Here is a 25,790-nt window from a genome sequence, read left to right on the forward strand (position 1 = left end):
CTTGTGAGATGTACTTATGGCAGGTGTCTGAGGGAATTTCTGGCGTTATGTTTACCAAAAGGGGCAGTTACAGCACTAAACACTGATATTTGAGTCGAAAAAGGTCTCAGATCCATGACCTCAGCTTTCGCCTTAAGAAATTCTTAACAGGGGAGCAAATGAAACTCGCGGTGAGCAGAAGGAAAAAAATGGTTAAATGTCAGAGTGGAAATCAACAAAATAGAAAAACAGGTAACAGGAAAAACCCAATGAAAGCAAAAGCTCGTTCTTTGAGAGGGTCAGTAAAATTGATAAGCCTCTAGTCAGGATTAAAAACAAAACACACTGCGAGGAACAGGAGGTAAATTAAGATGTTATTGGGATAATACCGGGAGAGTCTAAATAATGTCATACCATTAAATCCAGCCACGTGGGCGGGATGGACACATTCCTCAAACGACAAACTACCAGAAGATCTCTCCAGAAGACACTGGCTACTTAGCAAGTTATACACTAAAGATGGTGAAGATACATTAAAATCTTCACGGAGAAAACCACAGGCCGCAGTGGCTTCTGGGGGAGATTTCTACCCAATACCTGAATAAGGGATAATTCAAGTTCTACACAAATTTCAGGACTAACCTCCCCATTCACCGGAGGCCAGCGTTACCTTGGTACCCAAACCAGACAAAGACAGTAAACTGGTCACGATCGCTCACGAACATTATGCAAATATTCTTAACCTGTTAGCAAACCAAATCCATTAATACATAGAGAGGAGAACGCTTCATGGCCCAGGAGGCATTATCCCAGAAACGCAAGCTTAGTTTAGCATTGAAAGGTTAAGCAGTGTAGGTAGACCTATCCCACACTACACCATGGGATCATCCCAGCAGAACCAGAGCATTGGGCAAAAGCCAACATCCATTCCTGATTAAGACTGGCAGCAAAGTTGGGCTAGAAGGAAGCTTTTATGGGCTTCTCCTCTGTGGCCCTTTCTATGTGCTCCCTCTGTACCCCACTCTGCTGAGAGTTTTTATCAAGAAAGGATGTTGAGGGGCGCCTGGGTGGCTCAGTCGTTAAGCGTCTGCCTTCGGTTCAGGGCGTGATCCCGGCGTTACAGGATCGAGCCCCACATCAGGCTCCTCTGCTGTGAGCCTGCTTCTTCCTCTCCCACTCCCCCTGCTTGTGTTCCCTCTCTCGCTGACTGTCTCTCTCTCTGTCAAATAAATAAATAAATCTTAAAAAAAAAAAAAGAAAGGATGTTGAGTTTTGTCAAATGCTTTTCCTGAATCTGAGACAGTCCTATGGTTTTTATCCTTCATTTGTGGATCTGGGGTGTCCCACCCCTGGATTAAATCCCACTCGATCATGCTTTTAACGCACTGTTTGGGGGCGCCTGGGTGGCTCAGTCGGTGAGGCGTCTGACTCTTGATTTCGGCTCAGGTCGTGATCTCAGGGTCGTGAGATCGAGCCCCGGCCCAGGCTCCGTGCTGAGTGTGTAGCCTGCTTAAGATTCTCACTCTCCCTCTGCCCCTCCACCATCTCTTTAAAAAACAAAAAACAAAACAAAAAAAGTACTGTTGAATTGTTTGCTAGCATTTTATGGAGGATTTTTGCGCCTGTTTCCTTCCTTGTAATGTCCTTGTCTGGCTTTGAAATCAAGGTAGCGCTGGTCTTGGAAAGGAACTGGGAAGATGTCCCTTCCTCTTCTATTTTTGGGGAAGAGTGAGAAGGACTGATGTTCATTCCTCATTACCTGTTTGATAGAATTCACCAGTGAGACCATCCGGTTCTGGGCTTTTCTGTGTGCGGAGGCTTTTGATGACGGGTTCAACGAGTAACCTTTCTTGCGACTGGTCTGCCCAGATTTCCTTTTCAAACTGTCCAGGTTATCTGCCGTATGTAAACGTTCCCAGACTCTACCCCGTACTTAGTGAGTCAGCATCTTCAGGGCATGGGTCTGGGGATCTGTAATTTTAGAAAGTGCCCCAGAATTACCTTCCCATCAGTCAAGTTTGGAAAATCACCAAGATGAGTCCCTTTCGCCCGAGATGATGAAGGGCTTTTTTCATCAGATGATTCTCCTCCTGGCCTGGCGGCTGCGTCCTGCCTTATGCCCTGGGTAACGAACGCGTGCGGGGCCATAGCTCTTCCTGTCTTCCGGAACCACGTTCAGCTCCACTAGGTTTCCCTTGGCCCAGACAGAATTCTGTTAAATAGAAAGAACCCCTTGCGGGCGATCTTTTTAAAATTTAAATTACTTATATAACTACAATACTTGAGGCCTCCTAATAAAATCCAGCCTTCTGGTGGTGGCAGGTCTGTGCCTCCCTCCCCAGCTCTCCCTCTCCTCTGACCTCCCGTCGGGCCAGCCCCCTGCAAACCCCAGGGCCTTTGCCCTTCCTGCTCTGTGCCTGCTCTGTGTCTCCCGGCAAACTCTTTCCTGTTTTCTCTCCTTAAAAAAAAAAAAAAAAAAAGTGGTATCAGACAAGTTTCTTCTACAGTTCTGGAGGTCCAAGTGTCCTCGGGCTGTGTTCCCTCTGGGGGTCATCCAGCTTCTAGAGGAGCCCCCTTCCTGGGCTGGGGGCCCCTCCCCAAAGCCCTCTGACCTCTGCCTCCTCCCACTCACGAGTCCCCGTGATGGCCGTGGGCTCACCTGCGTGGCCCAGGGTCCCCTCCTCTGCTCAAGCTCCTTGACCTAATCCACCTGCGAAGCCCCTTTGCCCCTCGAGGTGGTGTTTGCACAGGCTCTGGGGACTGGGATGGGGCATTTTGGGACATCACTCTGCTGGCCACAGCTGGGCCCTGCCCTTGCCCAGGGGTGCTCACTTCCAGCCTCCGGGACTCCGTGCATCCCTGTTTGTCCTCCCCTGGCCACGCTCGGCCACTGTGGCCCCTCACCGGGGCAGTGCCACCGCATCTGTTTCTGTGAATCTGTTCAGTACGAGCGTCGGCCCCGTTCCCGATGCTCAGTGATCGTGGGTGAGCAAAGCAGAAGGCACCTGTCCTGGGGGACTTGACCGTCCCGCGTACCTTCCAAATAACACAAGTACCTACCACTTTGTTGAGCGCAGGCGCCCCGGGGGTGGGACCTCAGGTCACTTTGAGCGCCAGTGGCTACCACAGCGGGGGGTGGGGGGTGGGAGGGCAGTTAGGAGTCACTGTGCCAGTTACCGGTCAGTCCCCCTATGGCCACAGGGGGGCACTCATGCTCCACGCTTGTGGCCACACTTCTGGGGTGAGAATCCGGAAACACGGCCCACGGTTATCACTCCCCCCACGTACCTTCTCGAAAAGGGGACAGGGGTGAGACCTTGTTATCAGTGGCTGCATCCGGTTTGTGAGTTGTCAGGGAAGAAAAGCCACAGCAGGCGTGTGTCATCTGGAGCGAGGAGCCGCGGTGGCTGCCTGGGCCTCACCAAGGACAGGGCTCCTTTGTCACGTTTCTGTGGTCCTTGTAGAGCGCGTGTCTTTCATGGCTAATGAGGCAGGGTGTTAGGGCGCTCCTGCTGGGGGGAGCGGGAAGGCTGCGCTCTGCAATGCTGGGGGCAGCAGGGCCGGGAGACCCGGTGCTCTCACCACCCCCCACCCCCGGGGTATGCTGGAGCTCTCCGCCTTGCCTGGGGAGGCGCACACTCCCGCCAGTCAGCCCTTCACGGAACAGCCCTGCCGGGAAGTTGTATTTCACACAGAGGCAGGTGCGCTGCCTCTGATGACGGACAGTTGCCTGCTCACACTTTGTAGGAGGCTTTTAGGGAGATTGTCATGTGCGTGGATTCACGTCCTGAACTGTGATGGTCCGAGCCTAAATGAGATGGTGTCTCTGGCAGCCCAGGGATTGAACCTATGAAATAAAACGCAGCAAAGCAAGCCAGGCTCTGGGGTCGCTCCTCGGGCGACGGTGCTTCCCAGCATGAGTGGAGCCTTTGGAGCCATCAGGGTGGTTTGTGGGACTGTGGCTGTCCCATGCGGCTGCTTTAGGGGTTCCTAAGATTTGGAATCTTTCCTTGTAATGTCGTTGTCTGGCTTTGAAAGAGGGAAAGGGGCAGAGTTTTAGCTCAGTCGGCTGAGATAGAAGCTACGGGCGCTTCTCCAGCTGTGACGGGCACGAGGGTCCGCCGGGGAGGAGGGTCAGGCTGCAGACTGACTCACCGGCCCCGGGGCCTGCGTTTTGGACCAGCTCTGGCGGATGCTGCTGCTGCTGCTGGTGCCTGAGCCACACTGGAGAACTGTGGCACCACACTGGAGAACTGTGGCACCCCACGGCCTCGCTTCCTGTGGCACTCATGGCCTTTGTTCCCTCGAGAATGCTGCGTGCCCACCGCATGGCGGGAGAAATCATGAGTACCACGGAACTTGGCGCCTCTCCCGTTGAAGCTACTGGTGTAGTCTGGGAGACACAGACGGGTAACTACTAACTTCTAATGCCGTGAGCAACGTAGCATAGTGGAGGGCAGGGGTCAGGACACGCGGAGCAGGGGTTTGCGGGATGAATGGGGGCTGGTGGGGAGAGGGAGGGAGCTGTGGCCAAGCCCCCGGGGCACGTGGCTGGAACACTGGGATGGGGAATACCTACTCCTGCCCAGAGAAGACGCAGGACCTGGCAGGACGGGGCAAAGCGCAGGGTCAGTGGCCGGCCAGGTGATGTCAGGACCCCGTGCACTAAGGGGACGTGGGGATGATGGAAGGCTCTCCTCTCCCTACAGGGAGTTGGGCACGTGTCCTTGGACGAATGAGTCCCTGCAGAGTGTGAGCACAGACCTGACCTTGGGCCTAGGAAACCAGGATGTGCCCTGGGCTCCCCACCAGAGGGCAGCCTGAACCGCGTGGCAGGTGCCAGCATAGGAGTCTCCTGTTCAAAGTCCAGAAGACACACACCCATGCCTGAGAAGCCAGAAACCATCGCAGACAGGGCTGTGCGCACCAAATGTCCCACTCCCCTCCTTCAGCCTGGTGGGTTTCCAAGGAGAGGGAGGTACCGAGCTCCCTCCCTGATCTGCGCTGGCCGTGATCAGAGCAGGCGTGAGGCCTCCCAGAGCTCCGGAGGGGCGTGGTTCCCATCATGATGCAGCTGGGACTCCCGGCAAGATGGTGCAAGTGATTACATCCTGAATCGGCTCTGAGGGGAGCGGGAGGCGCCCTCCGCTGGAGGGATGCTGGTGGATCTGGGGACCGGTGGCTACGTACTGTGCGTGCTACGGTTTCACCCCACCTTAGAGACATGGGGATGGCCGTTCTTGGCTCTGTGGTCCTCCCATCCTGTCCACACTCGGAGAAGGGGGCTGGGGGCAAGTGGAATCCCTGGGGAAGCAGGTGTGATGCTGACAGCCAGCCCTCAGGTGCAGAGCGTGGACACGGGACATTGGGACAGCCGTTCTGCTAGAAACAACAACGACATGAAGAGCCCTGTAACCTCAGAGCTCCGAGGGTCGGCCGGTGACCCACCGTATGCTCAGCCTGGGGACCGCCACCCTGCCCTCCCTGGTGCTCGCTGTCTTGGCCCCGAAACAAATGGTCTGGTGTTTCCGCACGCTGAACTTGGAGCAGCCGGTTGGAGCTACAGTGCCCGTCTTGTCCTGGACTCAGCTCGCAGGAGTGGACAGGCCACCACCGAGACTGCAGTCCCATCAGACAACGTGCTGCTCAGGAGCGCACCCGGACTGGCTGCTTGCTGGGGTCTCGCTCATTCCGGCCTGGGGCATCCCGGGGTCAGGGGGTTGCTGGTGAGCAGCACGTTCCTTTCTTCCTGGGAACACGGTGTGACGCCCTGGCCCCACCGAGCACTCAGGCATGGCCCATGCCTGCGGGTGGGACGGCTGTCCTGTAAATCTTCCCCATCACCAGCCGTCCCCTGTGTCCTGTGCCTGGCTTGCTGTACGCAGCGGGCCGGGGACACCGAGTCCCTGGATCGCCCCGCGAGGAAGCCGCGCAGGGGGTATCGGGCAACGAGAAATAACACCTGTCCGGCATGCGCGTCCGAGGATTTCGGATGTGCTTGTTTGGGCCACTGGCATTGTCTTACCTAAAACAGACTCTCTTTCGGATCCGGGGAGAGAGCCGAGCGAGGAGAGTCATACAGGGCAGCCGTCCCCACCACTGGCGTCAGGACCGTAGCTGCCCCGAGTCGACGCAACATGACGGCATCCTGGAGGGTCCCCGAGAGTCTCCTCCCCTGAGATGCCGTCTGCAGAACGCAGACACGGGCGCAGACTCTCCGGAGGAGGCCGTGCCCGGCCCTTCTGCTCAGCAACTCGGGGTTTATCCGCACGCTCGGAAATCGGAGGTTGCTCTTGGAGGTCACCGCCCTCATGGGCCGTCTCTGCCAGTGCGTGTTTTATGGCCAAATGATGACCAGGCCTGGCTGTTTGGACTGTCGTAAATTCATAAGACAAGTTCACGGAGACCTTGCCAAGGGCGTGCCGCTTGGCCCTTGCATCACATCTTGTCGTGGGGAGATGGGGGTGGCCAGCTTGGCTGAGAACAAAGTATGCGTAAACATTTTTCCCCCGCTGATATCAAGTATATTAGTCAGTCCCTTGGTTGCGAGCCGTAGACTGACACGGACTCTCTTGTGCAAAAAGGAACACTTTGAAAGAATGTTGGGAGTTCACAGAATCGTCAGGGGGCTGAGGGTCAGGTTTAGGGGACGGAGCCAACCGAGGTGGCTCGGGAAGCCTGGGCTGGAGGAATCGCCGCCGAGGCTCGGATGTGAGGGGACTGCCCGTCGTCACTTGGGATGTGAAGGCCGGGGAGGCACCTTGCCCCTGGGGCTGGACGTGCATGTGGAGAGGGCTTGGGGACAGTGGCCTTTCTCAGGCTCTTGGGTGACGGGGGGCCGTTCCCCGTCACGGAGTGGCTACCGCGAGTCGGGCATTTGCAAGTACAGTCTCAGTCCTGAGCAGAGCTCTTTGGCATAAACATGCTTCTCTCCATTTTATAGATGAGGAGACACGGGTGACAGGCCGCAGACGGGGTTACTCAGCTAGCAAGGAGCAGAGCTGGGGTTCGCACCCAGGCTTGTCCCTTCCAAAGCCCGTGCTCCCATTCCATTTACCATCCAAAGTGAGGAGAGCCGGGCGCCTGCCTTGACTCGGAATATGCTCTACTTTTCGCTGGGAGAATTTGGAATGAGACTCTGCATTTGGGACCAAGATAACACATGGGCAGTAAAAGTAAGCGGCGGGGGTCAGAGGTTAAATTTCCCCACGGGGAGGCAATTTTGGGAAAGGCTGGAGGGGTTGGAGGGGCCGGGAAGGAGGAGAAGGGAAAGGGGATAACCTGGCCCCAAAGTGAGCTGCTATCATAGTCAAATATTTCCCTAATTGCAAAAAAATTAAGGGACTGAGGGATGCCAGGAAAATAAAGTACAAGTGTACTAGGCGTTGGCTTTTTTGGCAAAGTGAATTTGTCTGTAATCATTTTTTAAAAGATATAAAAGGAGTTACCTCACACAATGATCCCTGAAGCCTGGCTTTCATCTGTTTCTGGAGAAACATTGCGTTTCGGAGGCAGCCAGATTAGCTGAAGGTGGCGAATTTGTCTGTTAATTGCTTTCTATTATAAATCTAAGCAACATTTAACACCGCGAGGGAATGCACACTTCTCAAGAAAGCTACGAGTAGAAAACGCCTTTTTCTGAGTTGCGAGCTCTGTTTTCCTCGTCGAGAGGGGATGACTTCACATGTTCGTAGAACACCATTTTTTTTTTTTAGGGGGGCGGGAAGGGCCGAGGGAGAGGGAGAGAGAATCTTAAGCAGGTTCCACACCCCGCATGGAGCCCGATGTGGGGCTGGATCTCACAACCCCGAGATCAAGACCGGAGCCAAAATCAGGACGCTCACCCGACTGAGCCCCCCAGGCGCCCCCTAGAGCGCCGTTTCTATCACCTAGGAAGATGACGGGAGCGAGGACGAGGGGCCCGGGAGCCTCTGCGGGTGTGTGCCTCTCGTCAGAGTCCCGTCGGCCCCCTCCGCCAGGCAGGGCTCAGCAATGCTCAGCTCTGCGAAGGACTGGTCAGTCCTGAGCTTGGACTGGGGAGGGGCTGAGGGGCCGCCTGGCTCACTGCCTTCGGCGTTGAAACGTCTGTGATCATGTATGAGCCAAGTGGTTTCATTCTCTTTGTCAAACCCCTTTTGTCAGTTGGTCCATACTGTGCTTCCTCCACAGAGCCTGAAAACTGGCAGCCCTCAGGCCTTCTTTGGACCGCACACATCTTTTCAGAATATTCAAATCGGTTGGCAGTGTTGGACCATACCAAGGTTTTATACAAAATTAAGAATTTCCAGCTTCTCCAAAAAAAACACACGAAAAAACCAAAAAAACAACCCCACAGAAATCAGAAGTCTTGCAACATGGAGCCCTCGCGGCTGCCTTGTGGAAAGACCTATGTTCCCAGGACAGGTGTGTGGCCTCCCGAGCGTGTCCTCCTGCTTCTGACGGTCCGGAGGCCAGCGGCTCTCCCTCGCAGCGTCACCGCGGTGGACGCCGATGGTCCCCACCTTCCCAGCACGGAGTGTGAGCTCACACTCTGCCATGGCCTCACCAACACTTGGGGTAGTCAGCCCTCGTCGTGTTAGCCATTCTGGGGTGTGCGGAGCGGGAAACCACGGTGGTTTTAATTCGTGTTCGCTCCTGACTAATGATGTTGCGCAATCACTCGTGTGGTCGTTGGCCATTGGGCACCTCCCTCTTCTGGAGCATCGTTGTCCCAGAAATGGCTCTCTACCCTGAGCTTTCCAGCCTCCTCCTGCTCCCCCAGAACCAGGTCCTCACACCCTTCCCGGGGACGCCACCCCTCGCTGGGCAGCCCCTGATCCGTAGGGGGCTGACTCCCAGAACTCAGCCGAAGGAGGAGGGCAAGAGATCGCTTGTGGGTGCCATCTCTGGGCATCAGCCTCCTTTGCCACGGAGCGCAAGGAACACTCGCGGGAGCCTTCTGTCGACTCCCGTCCTGGAGGCAGAGAGCACGTGGGGGATCTCCCGGCACAGGGGAGCAGGTGCGCAGGAGGAGAGGTTAGGGGAGCGGTGGGAACAGGACACAGGACACTGAAAAGACTGTCCCACGTGGTGTTGGGGCTCATCTGCTGAGGGAAAGCCTCCGCAGAGCCCTAACGTATGAAGCAGGTAAGATGCCCACTGCCCACCCCTGCCCGTGCGTACTGCCGAGGAGAGGAGCCCCTAGCTGGACTCTGCTGCAGCTGCTTTCCACGCACCGCTTCCGTCCTGCTCACTGTCCCTCGCCGCTGGGCCTCGTTTGTCCCACCAGCCAGGCTGTGGATTCCCCGGGTCAGGAGTCACACATCGTGCTGATGCGCGTCCCTTCTCGCACGCCGCGAGCAATGACGCACCACCCTTGAAACGTGTTTCCGACTGATGGCTAATTCCCACGAGGGCCCAACTGGACAATACAAAGTGGGGACTTGTGGTTTTCCAAACACACGCCCGTTTCTGACTAAAGAAGGCAGACGCGGAGCGGGGCAGCTGACGTTTCCCCAAACAAGCAGTTATTCATCTGAAGAACTTCATGCTAAATATAGACCTGGAGAGAGGTCAGGAGCTTTAAGAACATATGGCATCCTTTCATCTGCTATTTTAAAGTCTTCAAATTGGTGGAGAATGGTCTTTGTTTTCTACATGTAAGCAGAAGTGAGAGATACGCCTGGTTTGTGTGGTTGGGGGGAGAGACTGCCTCTCTGCTCTTCATCTTAAATTCTTGAAGGTTGTAAGGCGGAATTACGTATATATGGAAAAATAAAGAAGCGTGTTTCTTTTTTTTTTTTTTTGAAAGATTTATTTATTTACTGGAGAGAGAGAACAGAGAGAGAGGGAGAAGCAGACTCCCCGCTGAGCAGGGAGCCCAATGCAGGGCTCGATCCCAGGACCCTGAGATCATGACCTGAGCGGAAGGCAGACGCTTCACCGACCGAGCCACCCCGGCGTCCCTAACAGCCGGTTTCTTAAAATGAAATGCCCTACTATGTGTTCCAAACTTTATAAAACAGGATTTTACTGACCCAAGTCTTGTGTTGGAGCCACGCTTCTTGTAAAGATGTGAAATATTACCTACAAGGTCCTCGGACTTCCTGTCCCCCCTTCTGTTACCAGGGGCATAGTCTCCTCTCTGCCTATCCTTCCAGAACTTTCCTGTGCCTCTACGTACCTTTACGTGCACCCGGAGAGAAAGAGCATGTTTCCGTGTGTGCTGCACAGACGGTATCCCATTATCCCGACGGTGCCGTAGCTTGTTTGCTTTCGTGTGGCTGATTTGGAGGCCCTCCATGTGAGCACCTGAAAATCCTACTCATTCTTTCAGCTGCTACGCAGTCCTGCAAAAGGGGAATGTTTATTCCACCAGTTCTGAAGAATTTGGGGGAGTTCTGAAGCCTGTAATGTTTATACAGTTCGATGACTTGCTTCCATTACCGGGGAAGAAGTAATCTTGGATATCTCTACGTTTCCTAAAATCCCTATCATTTTGAGGATTTCCCCCCAAACACCTGCAGCAAGCCAGGGTTCCTTGTGGTAGTGTTCTCCCTGCGAGGTGCCCTCTTTCTCCTTAATGTTCATTTGCACCAATTAATTAGGCTCTCCTTCCCAGTCCTTGATAACTGAGATGTAAGTGGTCACGATTTCTCTATGCTGTTTATTGGAAACCAGTCTGAAGACACAATCGCAATGAGTCAGAGAAGGAGCCCCCGCCTGGAGCTTCTAACAACTTCCCACGTCTTTCCAGCATGAGTAGAGGGGCTGAGAACAAGACTGACGTGGGGAGGGCAAAGCTGTGGGACAGGACCTCATGCCAGTTTGCCCAAGCACCTAGATACAGCTGTGCCTGCAGCCAGGAATCACGTTGGCCTTCTCCTCCGCTGAAAGAGTAATACGTTTTCCTTTTGCTGCCATCAGATGGGTTGGCAACGGATAGAGCCCTCCCTGACAGAGCGCGGATGTCAGATTTTGTCAGTATCTTGGTATGCTTTTTTGCTGGTTTCAGCATCCTTCACGAAGTTGTTTTTCTCCTTGATACCGTGTTCCTCTTCACTATTTTTTTCAGTCTTGCAAAAGACCAAATTGCGGACAGTATATACAGGTTAAATCGTTGCTTGTTTGACTGCATAATGGTTACTATGTATACTTGTGTATTAGTTCATGTTTGGCTTAGGAAACGCGGCAAAAAAAATCTAGCAAGAATTCTTTTCTGTGCAACGATGGCATAACCTATCTGGCAACACGTTTTATGGTCCTCTTAACTCAAGTGTGCTGGGAAAGTAACATATGGAGAAGTTTTGTTGGCTCCTCATTACATTTATGTTTTCTTGTATTCGTCATTCTTGAGTCCCTGCCAAAAGTTTATATCTAATTGCCTCTACATCATATTTCCCCCCTCAGATAGAAAAAAAAAAAGCGTGCCCTGTAAATGGTTATAAACACTTTCACTACACAGTGATTTTGTTTTCTTGTTCCACATGGACTCACAAATTTAAAATTCTTCGTCAGGCGCCTGAGACTTTAATTCAGGCAGAGCACAGTGTGAGTGGTACTATCTGTCTCCTAATGAGAGGATGCTGGGCACATCGGCCCACCGTTGCCATGCTTTATTACTGTGGCGTACCAGAAGGGACCATTGATAAAGGCTCAAGGAGGGATGCCATATGAAGGGTTTTTCTATTAAAGAAAGAAGCATTCTCTTGCAAGGAAAATGCCATGAGACCGGGAAGGTTTCCAAAGCCCTCTGAATCGTCACACACAAAAATCCCTGCAAAAACTTAAGAATAATCCCTTCAGTGGTGCCTGTGAACATGAGCCGTGTGTCCGAGGTGAGTGAACGAGAAAGAAGAGAAAGAAAGGCACTAGTAAAATAGAATAGCAAGGTAACAGTAGCCTTCAAAAATGTACACTTCTCCTTGCAAACGATTTTTCTTTTGGAGTATTAGGACATAGAGCGGCTGGACAGTGTGGTGGTTGGGAACGTGGGTGCTGGCGTGTGACTTCCTGGTGTGACTCTTTACTCCCCTACTCAGAAACTGTGTGACCGTGGGAACTTACATCACCTCTCTGGGCTTATCACTTCCTCATCTGCAAAGCAGTGATGACAAATTGCATAAACCCCAATAGGACCATTGCAGGGATTTAATGAATTACTGTAGGTAGGCACTGTAAGGTCTGCACGTGGTTGCTGTGCTTTGAACACTTACGTGTTCACCACGAGGATGACGATGGTGGTGATGATGGTGATGAAGGTGATGGTGGTGACGATGAGGTGATGTCTATGATGATGGTGGTGGTGGTGGTGATGAAGGTGGTGGTGGTGACGATGAGGTGATGTCTATGATGATGGTGATGGTGGTGGTGGTGGTGATGATGCGGTGATGTCTATGATGATGGTGATGATGGTGGTGGTGGTGATGGTGGTGGTGGTGGTGATGGTGATGATGGTGATGATGATGGTGGTGATGATGGTGATGGTGATGAAGGTGGTGGTGGTGACGATGCGGTGATGTCTATGATGATGGTGATGATGGTGGTGGTGGTGATGGTGGTGGTGGTGGTGATGGTGATGATGATGATGATGGTGGTGGGGATGAAGGGAGGATGGTGATGAAGATGGTGATGATGATGGTGATGGTGATGATGGTGGTGGTGGTGATGATGATGGTGATGGTGATGGTGACGAAGGTGGTGGTGGTGACGATGAGGTGATGTCTATGATGATGGTGGTGATGGTGATGGTGATGAAGGTGGTGGTGGTGATGATGAGGTGATGTCTATGGTGATGGTGGTGGTGGTGGCGATGATGGTGGTGATGATGGTGGTGGTGGTGGTGATGATGGTGATGAAGGTGGTGGTGGTGATGATGAGGTGATGTCTATGGTGATGGTGGTGGTGGTGGCGATGATGGTGGTGATGATGGTGGTGGTGGTGGTGATGATGGTGATGAAGGTGGTGGTGGTGATGATGAGGTGATGTCTATGGTGATGGTGGTGGTGGTGGCGATGATGGTGGTGATGATGGTGGTGGTGGTGGTGATGATGGTGATGAAGGTGGTGGTGGTGATGATGAGGTGATGTCTATGATGATGGTGATGGTGGTGGTGGTGGTGATGATGGTGATGATGATGGTGGTGGTGATGGTGATGGTGATGAAGGTGGTGTTGGTAACGATGAGGTGATGTCTATGATGATGGTGATGGTGGTGGTGGCAGTGATGATGGTGATGATGAATGTCATGTCTATGATGATGAAGACAATAGCGGTAGACACGGCTATGAGGAAAAGGTGACAATCTTACCTCCTTCCACCAGGACTTGGCACGACCTGGTACAGCCTGATTGAGGAACTCCTCATTATGAGGAGACAAAATGTCTAGGATCAAACTAAAAATATGTTTGTATTAAAAATCTCCAAAAGGTCATGATTTCAGGTACATTTTGTCCTCTTCCAGAATTTGAAAACTCCGTTGCCCTGCTGCCTCTTCCGCGGTGCTCAGAGGTCTTGCATTCTGCGTGCCTTCGTGTATTCTGTTCAGCAGCTGCACAGATTCAGGGCTGGTTTCCTACTCAAAGGAAAACAAGACTGGGTGTAGATGTGGTAATATTTTTGGAGCAGGGGCTACAAGTGTTCTCCTCCCCCACTTAGGCCATGGCTGTGCTTGTGTCTGAAGATGTTTGAGTCCGTGCAGTAAATGTCAGTCTGCTCTGCTCATTCATAATCAGTGGTTTATTCCTTCCTCACACAATAGCCTTCTGAGTGCTTTGTATTCCAAAGAAGTGTTTCATTCTGATCTTGCAAATGATTTTGGAAAGATTTTCCTGACATTGTCAGTGTATACATTGGGAAAATTTTGCCTAGGACATATCCCAGTTCTCAAATGGACTTCGGCCAATCCACCGTCCCCCACTACAGGCCACGATTTGTAACCTGAACCAGATGATTTCAGAGAAGATACTTTTCAGTAGCTTAAAATCATTAATTTAAATAGGTTAGAAATGCTATTATTTCCTACATTTATAATTATTACTTGGAGTACTCTTTGATCATCTCTGAGCACATGTATGAGGGAAATAAAAGCAGGGTACTTCCTCCCATTATAGGCATAATTTAATAAAGGCACAGAAAAGAAACAGGTCACAGAAATGATACCCATGCAACCAGCATATTAGCATTAATAATAGTAATTAGCTAGTTTAAAGTAACCTGTAAGAGAGATTACGTTCAGGATTCAGGAAATATGATCTTTTTTTCTTTTTTTTTTAACATTTATGTATTTATTTTAGAGAAAGACAGAGCATGAGCAGCGGGAGAGGCAGAGGGGGACGCAGACTCCCTGCTGAGCGCAGAGCCCGATGCCGGGCTCAAATCCAGGACCCTGAGATCACGACCTGAGCCGAAACCCAGAGTCAGACACTTAACTGCCTGAGCCACCCAGGCGCCCCAGGAACTATGATCTTAAACCGTAGCATACGTGGCGTGTTTCTATTTAGCGGTGTGGAAGAGCTTGCAATTGTTAAGTGTGAGAGAAATAGATGAGTTCAGGGTGTAAAAATTGTATTTCCAACAATTCCGCCCATTCAGAGTTAGGCAATTTCTTAAGTGTGGTTAATAGACCTCCAAAATTTAGGGTCAAGGAAATAAAAATAATGTGGACGAAGACACATTAACGCTGTCGGTATCTTAGTTCTGTGACTCAGATGACCCTCTCTGTGGCAAACATGAAGATACCTGATAATTACCGTTAGTCATTGCTGGACGTCCGTGTTCCCCAGGCCAGGGCACTGAGCATTATTTCAAGGTACTCTTTGAGCGTCTGTGCATTGACGCCCCCATCTCTGCACCCACACGACACGCACGCTGTGGGGGGCTTTGGTCCTCGAAACCATCCCCCAACACAAAACAAAATCAGCAAAATCCTTATTGCATCTGTTTAATTCCTTTTCTGATGAGAGGAGTGTCAGACCCGTTAGACGGTCGACGGCCTCACCACTGCATTTTAGCAACAATAGGAGATAACCCATCTCCTCTGGAATTCTCTGTGGGCTGGGAGGCTTTATAGGAAACGGGGCCAGGCGGCAATGAGACCGAACAGCTGGGAGTTCGTTAAACTCTTCTCTCCCAGGATTTACTAAACATTTTAGGACCAGGAATGCATAGGGATCGCTGAGCTATATTACCAACCAAATTCCAAGAGAAAGCACCTTTTTTTTTTTTTAATTTAACTATAGATTATCTTTTTTTGTGGTAAAGTGAGAGGTAAAAAACTCACCCTGATGAGATTTCTGCCGGCTCCAAAGGGAGAGTTTTAGTAAGTTCATCTCCCTCCCCCTTGGTCATAGCCACTTGCCAAAACGATATCTAATTTATTGAATTCCAAGTGATTTCATTAAAGAACAGACTTTGGTTGGGGTGCGAGCACTCAGAGGTTGATATTGGGGCTAATGGAGCTCTCGGGTCTCAGAAGAAAAGGTAAAAGGGAAGGACCTTTTATTGTGGAAAGATTCAAGATAGCTGAGCAAGGAAGAGAGGCAGAGAGGCACTTCCTCCTTGTTTTTTAAAAAGTTACTTTTAAGGAATTGACTGTGGTGTCAGCTGCCTCTTTGCCTGGTGAGTTCCAGTTCAATTGGCAAGGGAGGTGCATTCCACGGACTCTTAGCAAAACACCACATTGAAAACAAATAAATATGGGTGAGCCCGCAGGAGGAGAGGAGGGAGACGTCTGCGGGGTAGTGAAAGGTTCTTTTGTTAGGAGCCCCAGCTGCTGCGACCCAGGCGGGGACCCAGGGGGGCCGCTCTCCGGAAGAAGGGACACACACACACTTCAGAAAGCGAGCTGAGAAGTGGGTATTTCCACCCCCTTCAGATTACAAACCAAAAACTCAACAAGGACATTTTTAGTCATGCAAGTGGTTTCTGAAGTGGTTCTTGTGGGCAATGGGTGAGTTCTCAGGAGCCTCACCAGCCCACGACGTGGAAATCCGTGATTCAACTGTGAGATGCGAGGCCTCCAGGAGCCCCCTTCCTGTACCTCAGCACAGAGCCGCCGGCAGGTCCCAGGGTAAGCCCGTTCCCAGAAGGGTTTCCACTTTGTCGATGGTCTCACAACGCCCAGCGAGTCTCGCCAGTGTCCAGGCCGCTCCGGAAGGGCCCCCGACATGGCGGCAGGACGAGGATGGGTTCCGTCTGCCCTCAGCTCAAGCAATCACCTTCTCAGACCCACATGGGCCCTGGCAGAGCAGGGATCCTGGGGAAGCCTGGTTATCTATTGAGCTCTGGGCTTCTGGGGTTTTCAGCACCTCCTTCTCCTTGATGCCAGTCCCCACCTGCCACCAGCCTGATCCTTCTCAGATTCATTCTTATTAAATCGTACAACCACGTACCTGCTTGCTCAAGCCAAACACCCAGCCCCCTTCCTTGGCCTCATCTGGCTCACATTACATCCCCGCCACTCTATTTCCCGAAGTGCATCTTGGATCACCCTACTTCCTGCACGCCACCCCCCAACCACCCTGGCCTGAGCCGCCATGACCTCTTGGTTGGATGTCTCCAAGAAGCTTCTCAACTACACTTTCTGCTTCCTGTGGTCCTCTCCCTCCAGCAGTCTACCATCCATACAACAGCCCCAGCAATCTTCTAGAAACGTAAGTTAACTCAAGTGCCGGGCTCTTGAAACCTTCCAGTGGCTTCCCATTCCACGTTCAACACAGTCCTGCCCCTTTTATGGCCTCCCCAGCTGTTCTCCAGCCAGCCCGGCCTGCTTCCAACCTCCTTTGCTTACCCTGTTCTAGCCACGTTGGTTTTTCTAATTCTCAATACCAGGCTCGTTTTTGCCTTCGGGACCCGGTGTGGTGTGTGGCTTACTCCTCCTTCAGATGCCTGGATCCTTCCAGTCACTCAGCACTCCGCTTCAATATCCCTGTTCGGAAGGATGTTCTTCCCTGACCGTCAATACCGCCGTACCTCCACGCCCTACCGCCAGTCAGGGACAGCAAATGGCGTTTAGATAAGTTTATCTAAAGCACTCATCAGTGTTTCCAAATTTCTCACTTTCTGTGTACGTGTGTGATTCTCCCTCCCCTGCACTGAAATAGCAGTTCCTTGAGGGCACACACGGGTTTTTCTCGTTGACGACGCCATCCCAGTCCTTGGACGAGTATCTGGGGTACAGTCGATGCCCCCTAAGTATTTAATGACAAGCAAATTCTCTGAGAGGTAGTGGCAGGTGGACTACAGAGGGCGGGGAGCTCGGTCTGCTCTGTTGATGGGTCGATGGGCGCGTATGCAGGTTATCCCCAGACCGCGGCTGCCTGGCTGTCGCTGAGTTTCTGTGACGATACGGACACGTTAGAAAAAGGTTTCATTGGGCGCATGGAGGCAGTGGTTGTAAGAGAAAAGGCGGGTGTTGAGTTCTGTCTCAGGACTTCTCAGCGTCCATGATCACGGGAGCCCGCGCTCTCTCTCTCTCTGGAGAACCCTAACTGCCACACCTTCCCTCCCTCCCTCACCCCACAAATTTGTATGAAGCCTGAATTGGATTCCACACGAGTTGATCCGATGTGGCCTTTGTGCTCCGGGAACTAATCATCTAATAAGAGAATGAAGGTAAAGACACACACTCAGAATGCGAGGCGGAATTTAAGGAAGACCTTGGATAGCGTGACGCCCGGGGCGCTCAGAAGGGGAGGCCGACCGTGAGGTCTCTGGGTTGGGGCATTAACCCAGGAGCCAGGCTGTCTGGGCTCCATCACCTGGTCCTCTTTTTATGACTTGTATCATCTTTGGCAAATGATCTAATGGTCTGTGACTCCGTTTCCTTGCTTAAAAAATGTAGGAACCGGGGCGCCTGGGTGGCACAGCGGTTAAGCGTCTGCCTCCGGCTCAGGGCGTGATCCTGGTGTTATGGGATCGAGCCCCACATCAGGCTCTTCTGCTGGGAGCCTGCTTCTTCCTCTCCCACTCCCCCTGCTTGTGTTCCCTCTCTCGCTGGCTGTCTCTCTCTCTGTCAAATAAATAAATAAAATCTTAAAAAAAATGTAGGAACAATTAGTACCTACATCATAGGGTTATCAGAAACACGAGGCAGAACGATGCAAACACGACGCTTCAAACAGCGCCTTAGTGTTCGATACGCGGATGGAGGACGGCGACGCTGGCAGCATTTGGGTTTCAGATGAAGAGGGCAGGGGAGTCCCCGTGGCGTCGTGCGGAGAGAGGGAACAGGAGGGGCGGGGAGATGTCTGGCAGCCTCCGAGATGCTCAGCTGGGAAAACAGGAAGGGGAAGGGGACGGTCATTTCGGGAGCTGTGTGGGGCCACAGTGGGGAGGGACCCATTGTAAGTAACGTCCGGTGAGTAATCCTATGTCACTGAGGACTTTGAAGCAGAGAAATTGCTGAGACGCCTCACTTTCTGCAAGAACTTTCCCGCCCCGAAATGTTGGGTGACCTATGATGACTTGGCAAAACTCGCTTCTTTCCTTTTGCTTGACTTTGTTTTACTCTGATTTTTCTTCTCTAGTCCCTTCACGAGGAAGCTCAGAGGATTGATCGGGGACTGTGATTCCCCCCTCAGGGGCCCCCCACCGATTCGGATAGGTCGGAGTTTCATTTCCACCCAGTGGAAAATACCGTCTAGCTTCCCGCGAGCGCTACTCTTACCTGTGGATTAGCTGGGAACGTGTTGTTTCATTTCTGAAGAGCCGGAAATTTACCTGTTATTTTTCCGTGATCGATTTCTGGCTCCGTTTCATTATGCCCGGAGAGCATCCCTGGTCTGACTTCACTTATCTGCATTAATCAGGATTCAGTTTATGGCCTAGGCTATGGTGTTTCTTGGTGAATGTCTCATGAGCTCCGTGTGCTCTGCTGTTGTTGGGTGGAGTGTCCCATAAATGCCAATTACATCCAGATGGTCCCTCGTGTTGCTCATTTCTTCTAAACCCCTTGCTGATTTTCTGTCTCCCCGTCCTATCTGTGGCCGGGGGAGGAGTGCTGATGTCTCCATTGCAGCTGTGGATCTGTCTCTCCTTTAAATTCTGTCAGGCTTTCTTTCACGTGGTTTGAAGCTCTGTAGTCAGGTGCACACACATTTAGTATTTATTTGAGAGAGAGAGAAAGAGAACCAGAGAGAGAGAGCGAGCGCACAGCAAGGGGAGGGGCAGAGAGAGAGGGAGACAAGCAGACTCCCCACTGAGCAGGGTGCCCGATGCAGGACTTGATCCCAGGACCTTGGGACCATGACCTGAGCCGAAGGCAGACCCTTCACCCACTGAGCCACCCAGGCGCCCCCACATTTAGCATTCTTATGTCTTCTTGGTGAATTGACTTTTTTTTGTATGTACGATCCCTCTTTGTCTTTGCTAGTTTCCTTTGTTCTGATGTCTGTCTTGTCTGATACTAATATGACCCGTCTAGCTTTTTTTTGGGGGGGGGGCAATTCGTGTTTGCATGGTATATCCTTTTCCATCCTCTTTTCCCTGACCTGTATCATGACGTTTGACGTGAGTCTCTTGCCGATAGCCAGTACTTAGGTCATAATATGTATCGTATGACTTCGGTATCCGTGAGTTTGGATTTAGGTCTCTACTGTTTTATATGTAGTTTTTCTGTTGGTTTCCTTTTTGTGCCTCTTGTTTCCTGTTTCCTGACTTCTTTTGGTTTATTGGAGTATATTTGAGCATTTCATTTTATTTATTATTTTGGTTTTGACTATATCTCTTTGCATAATTTTTTGATGGTTGCCGTAGGGATTACAGAGTACATCCTCCACTTTTCACGGGCTAATTAGAACCAGTATTTTACGACTTCAATTTGAATATAGAAATCTTGTCTCTTGGGACGCCTGGGTGGCTCAGTGGTTAAACGTCTGCCTTCTGCTCAGGTCATGATCTCAGGGCCCTCGGATCGAGTGCCACGTCCATCAGGCTCCTTGCTCAGTGGGGATTCTGTTTCTCCCTCTCCCTGCTGAGCTCGCTAGCACACTCGTTCTCGCAAATAAATAAATAAAACCTAAAAAACCCCAGAAATCTTGTCTCTCTAAGGGTCTCTGTATGCATGGCTGACTTACGTGTTCTGTCTGTAGACATTAAAGGCTCCACCAGCCAGTGTTTTTGTTTTTGTTTTTGCTTTTGACTGTTAAACACGTTTAAACATTTTGGAGGGAAGAACAGTATGCTGTATTTACTCACATACCTACTGCTTCTGTTGCTCTCTCTCCATTTCTAGGGAATGGAGCCCAAGGAAGGTGAGTAAAGACTAAGATACAGGAATGAGTTTCCCAGTGAGCTTGACTGAGTCCTGAATGTGGTCCTGCTATCTTCTGGACTTTTCATAGCTTGAGTTAATACATAACATTTTATCCCTGTTCTTTTTTTTTTTTCCTTTTTAAAGATTTTATTTACTTATTACAGAGAGAGAGCCCAAGCAGGGGGAGTGGGAGAGGGAGAAGCAGGCTCCCCACTGAGTAGGAAGCCCTACATGGGCCTCGATCCCAGGACCCCAGGATCATGACCTGAGCCGAAGGCAGATGCTTCACTGACTGAGCCCCCCAGGCATCCCTTCCCTGTTCTTTAAGCCTGTTTTGAGTTGGATTTTCTATCATCTGCAGCAGAAAGCACCCTGACTGACGCAAAGCAGGAGGTTTGGGGAAGGGTATTGCGATGGTTAGTTACAGTTCGAGTTTTTGTAGGCTGATCAGTGACAAGACTGTGGTGAAATTCAACTGGATTTCAAATCCAAATATCTGTCTTTTTTTGATTTCTGGTTTAATGCCATTTGTAGGGTCTTTAGGAAATTCAGGATTCGATTATTTGTTGGTCTGTGCTCTCCCAGGAACGAGTCTCTTGACATGCTGCTCCATCTCTGAAGGTTTCTGTGGAGCTTGACATGGTTATTTGCAGAGACAGTGAGTAAAGAATTAATTGCTAGCTTTGCTGCAGTGGCTCAGCGTGGTTGTCAAAAGGTGCGAGGTAATTGATTGTCTTTTTCTCTGCAGCTGATTTCACTCCTAAATGGCGAACTCTATTGTTAGCTGGATGATATGCTAATTGCTCATATGATGACGGTCATAGTAATGACAGATGATGATTACTTGGTGCCTCACTGTCTCTTAAGATCCCATCTGTTAATGAAAATGGGCTTGTTGGTAGGTACCCCATGACTGTTTAAGCAGCTGAGTCCAGAGGCAAAGCAGAAAACTCACTTGGGACTGAGAAATTATCTAAGATGAATAGTCAAGATGAGGCCCAAATCAGCACATCAACTGTATCAGTTAGAGATTATTTTCAAGTGCGAGTAACTGAAAGTACACTCCAGTGGCTCAGCCTACAGAATGTTTTTTTTTGTTTTTTGGGTTTTTTTTTGTTTTTGTTTTTAGAGAGGGAGGGAGGGACAGAGGAAGAGGGAGAGAGAGAATCCCAAGCAGACTCCCTGCCGAGCATGGAGCCCGACAGCAGGCTCGATCTCATGACTCTGAGATCATGACCTGAGCCGAAATCAAGGGTCGGATGCTTAACCAACTGAGCCACCCAGGTGCCCCGAGTATCTTCTTTTCTTGCATGAGGACGTCCGGTTGTTCCAATCCACGCATTGAAAAGACTATCCTTTCCCCGTGCCGATCCCTGGCACTTGTGTTGGACATCAAGGAGCAGGGTAGGTGTGGGTCTATTTCTGCGTTCTCTCTTCTGTTCCGTCCGCACAGCGTGTGTAACTTTCTGTTGGTATCACGTTCTATCAAGGACTGCAACTTCATAGGAAGTCTTGAAGTGTTCCATCTTTGTACATATTTTTCAAAATAGCTTGAAAACGGTTCTAGTTTCTTTGCCTTTCCAGATGAGTTTTAGAGTTAGCTTGTTGATTTCTATAAAAAAGATCCTGGTGGGATTTTGATTGGGATTTGAGTGGGATCATTTGGGAGAGGATTGACATTTTACCAATACTCAGTCCTCCAACCCAAGGAGGAAGTAGATCTTTCCATTTATGTAGGTCTTTTTGCACAAACTTTGTTAGATTTATACCTATTTCATTTGGGTGCTCTTACAAATTACCTTTTTCATATTTTAATTTCCAGTCATTCATTATTAGCCTATCAAATTCAATAAATTTTTTATGTCGGCCATATTTCTTGTGTGACCTTAGTAAACTCACTTGTTTGTTCAAGTAATTTATATACTATAAAATTCATCCATTTAAACTGTACAACTCAGTGTTTTTTAGTTAATTGACAGAACCATGTAATCATCACCGTAATCTAATTTTAGGACATTTCATCACCTCAAATCCAGACATCTTTCTTTCATTTGGATTTCTGTTTCATTCTATTATGATTAGAGAACATACTTTATATGTTTTTGATATTTCATATTTGTTGAGGCTTTTTTTATGGATCAGAATATGGTCTATTTTGGTGAATGTATTATGTGCACTTAGAAAGGATGTCATTTCTCTGGTGTTGAGTGTTTTATAAATCATTAAGCCAATTAGGTCGATAATGTTGGTCAGCTCTTCTATAGCCTTAGTGATTTTCTGTCTACTTATTTTATTGATTACTGGGAGAAGAATCTCTGAATACAGCTGTGGGCTGGTCTATTTCTTCTTTCAATTATAGCTGTTTTCGTACTGTGTATTTTGTAATTCTTTGGTTAGATATATATGTGTTGTTGCTGAATTCATCCCGTGGTCCTTACATAACGATCCTCTTTATCCCAGAGAATAACTCCTGTTCTGAAGTCTACTTTGTCTGATAACATGGCCATTCCAATTTTCTTTTATTTTGTGTTTGCAAGATACGTTTTTCCTGTCTACTTTTACTTTCAAGCTAGCTAGGTATTATATTTAAGATATATTTCTTGTGGACAGTGTATACTTGGGTCTTTCTATTGTATCCAGTCTGTGTTATTTGGTGTGTTCAGATCATCTAAATTCAATGCAATGATTGATATGATTGGTATTAAATCTGCCATTCTTGCCAATTATTTTCTGTTTGTTTAATCTGGGGTTTTGTGGGTTTTTTTGTCCTCCTTTTATCATTTTTTGCTGCTTTTGGATTAATTCAGAATTTGTTAAGATTCCATTTTATGCTTTATTATTAGCTTATTATTTGTACTTCTTTTTTTTTTTAAGATTTTATTTATTCATTTGACAGAGAGAGAGACAGCCAGCGGGAGAGGGAGCACAAGCAGGGGGAGTGGGAGAGGAAGAAGCAGGCTCCCAGCGGAGGAGCCTGATGCGGGGCTTGATCCCAGAACGCCGGGATCACGCCCTGAGCCGAAGGCAGACGCTTACTGACTGCGCCACCCAGGCGCCCCTGTTGTTGGTACTTCTATAACATTTTTCCCAGTGGTCGCCCTCAGGCTTACTAAGTGGCTTTTCAGTGGCTAGCATAAGCTGTATCTCTTTAAATAATCACATACCACGCTCCATAATCACAGACCACTTCATGTGTAGTGTACACGCCTCACAGCTTGTGCTCCCACCTTCTCCCTTCTGGCCTCTGTGATTTCCCCTACACTTTATGTTTACATACGCTATCAACCCACTGCACATTCTGTTCTTTTTCCTTTAGTCGTTTTTCACTTTACAGCAACCCAAAATAAGAGAAAGTGTCTTTCCTACTCATACCAACTGTAACGCTTTCTGGGTATCTTCCTTTCTTCATGTACATCCAGGTTTGTCTAATGTCATGTTGTTCTGCCTGAGAATTCTTGTACGTGTCTCTTCGTGCTGGTCTGCTGGTAACGCGTTCTCCCAGCTTGTGTTCCTCTGAAGAAACGTTTATTTCTCTTTCATTTTTCATTGAGATACAATTAACATACCATAAAATTCACTTTTTTAAAATGTAAAATTCAGCTCGCTTCAGCAGCACATATATTAAAATGTGAAATTCAGTGATTTTTAGTATATTTGTAATATTCATGAAATTCAGTGATATTTAGCATATTTGCAAGATTTAGTATATTCACAGGTATACTCACAAGTCTATTCATCAGTGTGTTAGTGAGTACATTCAAAAGCATATTCACAAGTGTATTCATGGGTGCATTCAAAAGTGTTCATGACTATACTCACAAGTGCATTCATGAGTGTACTCACAAGTATACTCACAAGTGTATTCACGAGTATACTCACGAGTGTATTCATGAGTGTATTCACAAGTATAGTCACGAGTATACTCACAAGTGTATTCACGAGTATACTCACAAGTGCATTCACGAGTGTACTCACGAGTGTATTCACGAGTGCATTCATGAGTGTACTCACAAGTATACTCACAAGTGTATTCACGAGTATACTCATGAGTGTATTCATGAGTATATTCACGAGTATACTCACGAGTGTATTCACAAGTATACTCACGAGTGTATTCATGAGTATATTCACAAGTAGGTTCACAAGTATATTCACGAGTATACTCACGAGTGTATTCACGAGTATATTCACAAGTAAAACCATTACCACTATCTAATTTCAGAACATTTTCATCCCCCCCCAATGAAATTCCTTACCCACGGTGAGTCACTCCTCACCCCCCATTCCATGCCCTCCCCTTCATTTTGAAAGATGTCACTACGTCTAGATACAGACAGGGGTGTAGCTAGAGATCCAGGTCCAGTTGCTGGATGCACAGCTCTGAGCAGCCTGCCCCCACCACCCCTGTACCCCGTGTGTCAGATACTTCCCTGTGTCATCCTTTAGCTCCTGTGGTTTCTGACACGAAGCCCCCTGTAACTCTCATCTCTGCTCCTCTGTAGGTACTTTCCCTTGTCTGCCTTCGCCGTCTCTGTTAGGTCTGATTTCTCGAAGTTTGATGATCACGTGTCTAGGGCAGTGTGTGTGCTGTGAGGTACTCATCTGGTTTGGGATTGCCTGAGTTCTTGGGTCCGTAACTGAACGTATTTAGTTATTTCTGAACATTCTCGGCCATTTTCTCTTCAAATACTTCTTTGGTCTCCTGTTCACACTTCTACTTCTGGAATTTCAATTATGCAAGTGTTAGATTATTTGATATTATGACATTGCTCCTTCATGCTGTTTTTAAAAAAATTGTTCTTTTAATTTTCACTTTATGCATCAGTCTGGGTGATTTTAATTGGCCTATCGTAAGGTTCACTGGCCCTTTCCCTGACTGTGTTGAGTCTCCGGATGAGCTCAAAGAAATGTTTGCTCTGTTACCCATCTTATTTTCAGGGATACCATTTCTGCTTGAAATATGCATTCCTTCCTATAATTTCCATTTGCCCGTGAGTGTCGTCTTCCTTTTCCACGAAAGCATCGATCGTGATGGTCACAGTTATTTAAAACTTTTGGTCGTGTAATTTTGATTGCTTTGTCTGTTGATGGTGGGTTGATTTTTCTTCCTTGCTGTGTGTATCATTATTTGAGAATGAAAGCCAGGCATCATGTTTCAGACCGTGGAGGCTGAGGTACATGGTATTCATGCCGGGACATGGACACAGCTATTTTCCGCTAAACCATCCGTATGTGTGATCATGCAGGCATGTGCACGCACATGCGTGTTCACACGCACACATGCACACACATGTATACACTGACACATGCGTGTAAGCACATGCATATGCACCTGCGGGAGTGTTTGTGTGTGTGCACACGTGCAAGAATGCATATGAATGAACACGCATGTGTATGCATGTGTGTATGTGTGTGCAGGGTTGTGCAGGTGCATGTCACAGTGTGTGTACACACGCATAGGCATGTGCACATGGGTGTATGCATGTGTAGGCGTGTGAGCATACTTGTGCATGTGCGCATGGGTACGTGTGCATGTGTGCTAGTCTGGAGTGGAGCTGGGTTTGGGCTCTCCTGCTGTG

At 49.3% G+C, this 25,790-nt stretch overlaps 1 long non-coding RNA gene across 1 annotated transcript; it reads right to left on the reverse strand.

Annotated features, from left to right (window-relative positions):
- Positions 1 to 14,884: 14,884 nt before the first annotated feature.
- LOC103661112 lies at positions 14,885 to 19,127 on the reverse strand. The gene is made up of 3 exons (XR_567968.2): positions 18,625 to 19,127; positions 18,023 to 18,228; positions 14,885 to 17,553 (listed from the first exon to the last, which is right to left on the reverse strand). It is a non-coding gene; the product is annotated as an uncharacterized LOC103661112 (long non-coding RNA).
- Positions 19,128 to 25,790: the final 6,663 nt, after the last annotated feature.

Source organism: Ursus maritimus, unplaced genomic scaffold (assembly GCF_017311325.1).
Source record: "Ursus maritimus isolate PB19 unplaced genomic scaffold, ASM1731132v1 scaffold_33, whole genome shotgun sequence".
NCBI lineage: Eukaryota > Metazoa > Chordata > Mammalia > Carnivora > Ursidae > Ursus > Ursus maritimus.